Source organism: Anser cygnoides, chromosome 5 (assembly GCF_040182565.1).
Source record: "Anser cygnoides isolate HZ-2024a breed goose chromosome 5, Taihu_goose_T2T_genome, whole genome shotgun sequence".
In the NCBI taxonomy this organism is placed as follows: Eukaryota; Metazoa; Chordata; class Aves; order Anseriformes; family Anatidae; genus Anser; species Anser cygnoides.
In genome coordinates this window covers 59,480,444-59,487,245 of record NC_089877.1, presented here as the reverse complement: position 1 = coordinate 59,487,245, position 6,802 = coordinate 59,480,444, and the positions used below count along the sequence as shown (strand labels likewise).

At 37.0% G+C, this 6,802-nt stretch overlaps 2 long non-coding RNA genes across 2 annotated transcripts; one reads left to right on the top strand and one right to left on the bottom strand.

The window, feature by feature from the left end:
* Positions 1 to 676: 676 nt before the first annotated feature.
* Positions 677 to 4,717, bottom strand: LOC136790996 (uncharacterized). Its single transcript, XR_010832028.1, has 3 exons — positions 4,595 to 4,717; positions 2,781 to 2,873; positions 677 to 1,660 (listed from the first exon to the last, which is right to left on the bottom strand). It is a non-coding gene; the product is annotated as an uncharacterized lncRNA (long non-coding RNA).
* On the top strand, positions 4,400 to 6,229 carry LOC136790995 (uncharacterized). Its single transcript, XR_010832027.1, has 3 exons — positions 4,400 to 4,694; positions 5,752 to 5,892; positions 6,105 to 6,229. It is a non-coding gene; the product is annotated as an uncharacterized lncRNA (long non-coding RNA).
* Positions 6,230 to 6,802: the final 573 nt, after the last annotated feature.

The following is a 6,802-nucleotide window of genomic DNA, read 5'->3' as shown; positions in this document are numbered from 1 at the left end:
TTGTGAGATGATCAATTTGCATTTCAGATACATTAATGATTCACCTGGATTTCAGCTTAAAGTCTGCTCTTTAAATGGTGTATTAGAACCAGATTTAATACAGCTGTTTGGTATTCATGAGGAGGCTCAGGTGCACAGCTGACAGAAAACTGCTAGTCAAGCATGTATCACAGAGGACAGACCAATTCACCAACTGCCAAGAAGTACCCTTTCTTTGTTAATTTTGCTCTAGTTAGTTAGAGGCCTTTTTTTTTTTTTTCCTGAAATGCCTAAGCACATGGCAACAAAGCACAAAAGACACAAATTACATGCATACTGTTTTCACAGTAAATACTTCCCATCATTGTTGTGAATGCTACTCCGGCTGAAGTCCATCACTCAGCGCTGTAATCACTGCTCAGACTGGGGAGTGGTCCTGAGGATTTTGAAAACAAGATCTATATTGTTTCATTTAAAACAATCTTGAATTTAATACAATATACATTATAATACTTAAGGCTGTATGGTTAATATCAATAATACAGTGAGAAATATTTTTAGTTAATAGCTTTCCATCTGAGTTTCCCAGGCTGGTTAGTATTGCCACAAATTCAACAAATACCTTCTGTTCATTGTTCACATAGTGAAAACAGCTGCAAGATCAACTGGAATGACATAGTTACACAGCCTCACATTTGGTATTCAGTACTCCCAGATGAATCCAGCTATATTACAGAAAGTACTGAGTCACAATATATATTAGAAATATATCTGTGAAGTTTACCACAGTAATTGCATGGCAGTTGCTCTGGAGATTGCTTGTAACTCTTGACAGTTACATTACAGAAAGAACTTAAAACATGTTTTTAGAAAGGCATCTTTATGATTCCCACCTTAAAAGAAAGTGAAACTGTCTAGACAAAGTTGACTTTCAGTGTCATGTAGTCTAGGACTAAGATCAAGTACTCAAACAGTAAGTTCTCTGGAACAGGAACTTTTTGCTGTATGCTTGCCCATGACTGTCCCCAGCTGTGGCCAGCAACTTCTAGACATTACCATAATGCACCATAAGATTTTTTAGTATCTTGCTTTTTAACCTGTCCTTGGGTTGCCTTCTGTCAAATGCAGGTCCTGAAAAGCGTTTCTGCCCCCCCATAGTGAAGTTGAATTAAAAAGTGAGGGAGCATGAAAGCTCCATTATTTTTAGTTATTTTATGTATAGCATTCAAAGCAGAAAAATAAATGAGAATACCTAGATGTATATGAAATTACTTTAAATTGAAAGGTGAAAATTCTTTCAATTACTCCCTGTCAAATAATGTTGGTAAGACTTGATAATTCAACGAATATTGCATGTTGCAGTTTTAACTGGAACTACTCAGGAAAGGTCTATCAAATCAAGCAGTGATATGCTAACTACTTAGTTATCTAAAAAGAATGTACAATGAAGTTTTATTGTACAAGCTTCTTCATACTTTTCTGCTTTGTACAATGTCTCTTCTTTCATTGTATGCTCACTTCAACATGCAAAGATTATTTATGTGATAGCATATTTTGGCCACCTATGCCAACTTGTACATTGAAGCAATTTGTAGTTAATCTGCATATGTACATAGATGAATTGTTACATACCTGGGATCAATGAACATAATTCCATCAGCAGATTTCTGCAGCTCAAGTACTAGAAGATAATGGAATTTGCTGAAGACAGAAGGGTTGATTTAAAACATCTTTAAAAGTTACATCTCATTTGTGTTTCAATTTGAGTTTACCCTACATCACTTCCTGCAGAACTCAAGAGAAATAGAACTTGAGAGAAAATGTAAAATGAGGCAAGTTTATTATGACTGATTATCAAGCTCCTGGATTACTGAAGGTATTTTAATGCTTAGTTGCCTCTTAGTGATGAAGAAATACTTAAACCAAAACAAATCATTTACTCTAATTATATACAACAATAAAAGGATATTTTGATTGCAGAGTCAAGCTGTTTGATAAAGACACCCATGTACTACAGTTTAGCTCAGAGCTACCGGTTTCTGACTTGAGAGAACCTAAGCTAACTTTCTGCATCCTCTAGTAAGAGTTGTCATCTCTTTTCTGCATGAATTTTTTATGTCAGCAATGCTACTATTGATAAAAATGCTAGCATTTACTCAATCTGCACAGGGTGCCAGTTTAAGATTTCATAGATGATCACAGGAAAATTAGGCCATGCAGTGTGGGCTCATCTTCAGCCTCCCCAACTATTTTCTAACTACCCCTAAAAGGCTAGCAGGTGTTCCAGGAATAGTTCAGATACAAGAAATAGATTGATTGCAGACAGGTATTCTGTTCTTCTCCTTCTGACCACCCATACTACAGGCGTACATGTGTTGAGATTTGTTTTTAATTGGCCATTTAGTTAGTGGCAAGGACTCCTTATGCTTTCCCTGAAGGCAGAAAGATCAAAGTGGAAGTAACAGTAGGAGTCCTCCATCTAACTGGTAGCCAGAGACCACCCAGAGGGCTCATCTGATAGCATTTTCTGCCCTTTTTGTATTTGTACAGAGGAGGATAGCTCTAATTTTATGCTAAAGAGGATAGCTTAGCTTGAGCTATTTCCCTTCTTCGTGGCTTTTCTTGAGAACCTTGTTATCAAGCCAACAGATCGATGTGTGAGGTTCCTAACATACCACTGACGTGTATTGTGAAACAGATGAAATCTGTTACCCATTCATTTGTTTTTGGTATTTTCTTAAGAAAATGGATGTTATTTGTCAGATTCCACGTGCTGTACATTTTTTGTTGTTGGGAATTACCATCTTTGTCGTTGTTTCAAGGTTTGGTCTTCTAACTGAAACTGGTTGATGATGAGATCCATTATGTAAGACTAGGCCCACAAACGTTCAAGCCTGTGCAAGAGAGAGAGAGAAGCACAAGATCTTCAGAGCAGATACATATTTAAAAACCGCTGTATCATCAATATTGTTTTGCATAACTAAAGTGTCTTGTACATAAATTTTTAATAGGCATTTATTTGCATTGACAAGAAAAATCTCAGCAACCAGATGTTTAAAAAAAGACGCCTGAACATGTCTGTAAATGAAAATAACCAAACCTGACTATAATTTTTAATTTCTTTCAACTATGTATTAGTGGGGTTATGCATGAAGTCTAGACACAATACCAATACTGTCACTCGGCCAAGGCACCAGAAAAGAACTGCTGCTGCTGCAAGCCAAGCACAATGCAGTGCACTAATTAGCATTGGTATGAAATCAGTCTGAATGCTAAACTGGTTCACTTTGTGCTTTTACCACTGTCTTAAAGATGCCAGCAATTTTTACCCCTTCAAAACTTATAAAAATTGTCAGACTGCATTCTGTCCTATGGACATTAGCCCAGAGAAAAATCACTCTTAAAGCAGCGTGTGTCCATTTGAGCAACAGCTTCATTTAATTTATAGTTCCAGCATCTGTAACTGATCCACTGTAGTCTACAGCAATAACCATTAAGCAGTCAGTAGCTGTTACAACATGAATAATGCTCTAAACAGTAAATTACCAAAAATGAATGATTAAAGTAGATGCTAACTAGGGAAAGCATAAGTAACAGGCTTTCTAACTTTCCAGCTTAAAAATCTTTGCAGGTTAGTAGAAATCTGGGTCAGCGTGTTCTGAAATTTAATCATTCTGTGCAAGGCAAATATGATTACATCCCTTTGCTTAACAGCATGAGATTAGCAATTGCAAAGCAACTCTTTATATAGGCATTTTTGTTGGCAATCTTCCCAAAGCAGTTGTGGACTTGATTAGCCACTAGGACTGAATTCTCTACAGCAGGAATTATCTGAATACAGCTACTAAAGTACTAGGAAAGGTGATAAAACATGTGATGGATTAAATACTACAGGTTTTTTTTATTTTTAACTGACATGGAAGTACAACATACTTTCTTCAAATGCTTGCTATGAAATCCAATTAGCCTCACAAATATAAGGGGAAAAAAACTTATTTTTTTTTTTTTTTTAGAAAATTCTGGGAACACTTTGCTTAATCTGTCTATAAACAAATCTGAGGCTACCTGGAATCAAACCACACTAGTATTAGCACAAACAATGGACTGTTCTATAGCTACCATATGATCACAATTTCTAAGCCAAAATAGCTCCCCAATATTCAACTTCATGAGACTAACTAGTCCCTCTTCAAAGTATAACCAGATGTAACTGCATGTCATCTAGGAAAAGAAGCAAAACCAAGAGAACAACAAAAAAAACATGCACACAACTTCAAAAGTTACTAAGACTATCAAGATGGAATTTATTTTGTTCCTAACCACAACATTGTTATGAAAATGGCAAAGCATATACAGCTCATCTTGTTCACAACTCTCAATATTTTCTTCAGCCTACTTCCCAATGCTTGCTAATCCCTTTTGTCCTTCCCCTCACCCATTCCCACATCCTTTTTCTCTCCCATATGCCAACGTATTACCTTGGCTACACATTTTTTTTCTCCTATTTCCTTCTACAATGCTCTAGTGACATACTTTCTTGCTATTTCTCATCTACAGTCTTACTCTGCGCATCTCAGACCAGCCACGGAGTTTAAGATGTAATTAAGATACCCACCTATGTGGAGGATGACCACGTGAAGGAAATCAGTTTAGCACATGAAGGCTCTCCAGTGCAAGTTGAAGGACACGTGCCACAGTGTATCACCAGGCATAAAGTAAGACTGTAAAAGCTTGGTAGGTTGCTGGTCTTTGGAGCTACTTGAAGAGAAAAAGTAGAAAAGTAGATGAGAAGTAGGAGGTGTTCGTGAGAGGGAAGAAAAATGCTTTGTTGGGAGGCTAGTGACCGCTTAAACAGAATGAGGAAATTATTACTTTCCCACCCATGAAAGGTGGATCGGACTCCAGCTGCAGCTAATTTCACCTACTGTAAAATTGCTGTTTTCTGTCAGCTTTCTATCTAACTTTTAGGGGTTTCTGGAGTAGAACAAAATGCATTAGTAATGTTGAGATAACATGTTTAGGGTAACATCCAAGAGAAACTTGCTTCTGTGAGGAGTTTACTGTTGTTTAAGCTTCTCTGAATTTCATTATGAAGTGTTTATTTGAACAGCAGCCTCTCACGGATTTTGTGGCAGCATAAAGGTTTTTTTTCCTGAGATTAAGAAACGTTTGACTCCCATACAAATTTCTGCAATATACATTAACGAAACTATTAGTGAAATTACAAACCTTCCCCAAACCTAAAAAATGTTTTATATAGTTAAAAAAATATTTCTCTAGGATATGATCCACCTTCAACAATTGTGCAGATAGGAGAAGAGAATATTAGTCCCAGAAGGTAGGGGTGGGTGGGAGCGGTACCAGAATATTGGAGGTAAGAGAAGCCAAGCGTACCAGCCACGTGTAGGGCTTCTTCATGCTGTACCTAAAACAATCTGTAAATTAAGTATTTGCCATGCAATTCAGAAAAGTTCAGAATAAAGGTCAGAGTAAGTCATTTGCATAAACTTACACTACACATTGCAATATGTAAGATGGAGAAAAAGGGACAATTCCAAATGTACTGTAGGTTTACACATTTAGCGAGGAACTTAGCTTTAAAACAAAATGACAATTTCCACAAACTAATTAGCAAGCAAAAAAGTCAGATCAGATTAGACAATCTATATGCAAATCACGGTTAAACTTACATCAAGGGACTATTAAAGATAATTTGTACTGATGTAGTTTATCTATTTTTCCTGTATTTGGGCCACTCTTGTGGTCTTACAGTCTCACAGAAAGAGCAAGGAACGCAACATACAATTGCAGCTGATCTACATCTCTCAGCATCACAGAATGGTTGGGGTTGGAAGGGACCTCTGGAGGCCATCTGGTCCAACCCTTGTGCTCAAGCAGTGTCACCCAGAGCAGGTGAGGTTTTCACACTATAGGTGTTTTTGTTTTTTTTTTTGGAGGGGGGGGGGGGGTTATCCTTTGGAGTTTTTTTTAAGATCATTTTGAAGATGCTGAGAAAAAAAGCATGTTATCTGTTATAACAATTAACTAGAACAAACTAATAACCAACAGATCGAACATTTTTGTGGTCCACGGAATTAACAACCTGGTTATCTAAATTTTGACAGCTCTAAGAGGACAAAAAGGCCTTAATAGGTCGACAACCACAACCATCTCTTCGAGTTGCAGGAGAAATGATTGTCATAGAAGTTCTTACCTTACATAAGAAGTAGAATCCTGTACGCTAACTCCACGTAAATCCTTGCAATTAGCATAGCAAGGAGGAATCCTGTACAGCCCTCAATAAATGGGCTTGAAATAGCATAACTACTTCCTCTTGAGTGTCAGTTCTCCCCAGTGCTAGGGTGTTCTGTAATACTTCCTCATTTGGTATTGTACAACTGCAGGAAGATACGAAGCAAGACTTATGCCAGCCAACTTTTTTTCTGCTCTTCTTCAAGAAGCTTGAGGCTAGAGATAGTTATAGAAATATTAAAACGAACCAATATTTTACAGTGTTTATGTATTACATAGCAGTTAAAACGTCTTGGAACCACAGTAAAGCAAAATTAAGTATTAGAAATTAACACTATTCTGAAATTAGATTTGTTTACTATGGAATGTTTACTATGGAATCAAAGCTCATGCTAACATGCTGCCTACACGCATTCTATGAGAAGCTGTAGGTATTCACTACTAGTCTATTAAAAAATACCCACAGCTGGCTGCTTCTCAAAACATATTAGCAAGGCAAGTTACCAGAAGGTGGGCCAACAGGATACAAACTCGTGGTTGTTTTCTACGCGGATTCTGATTTTAAATAAGA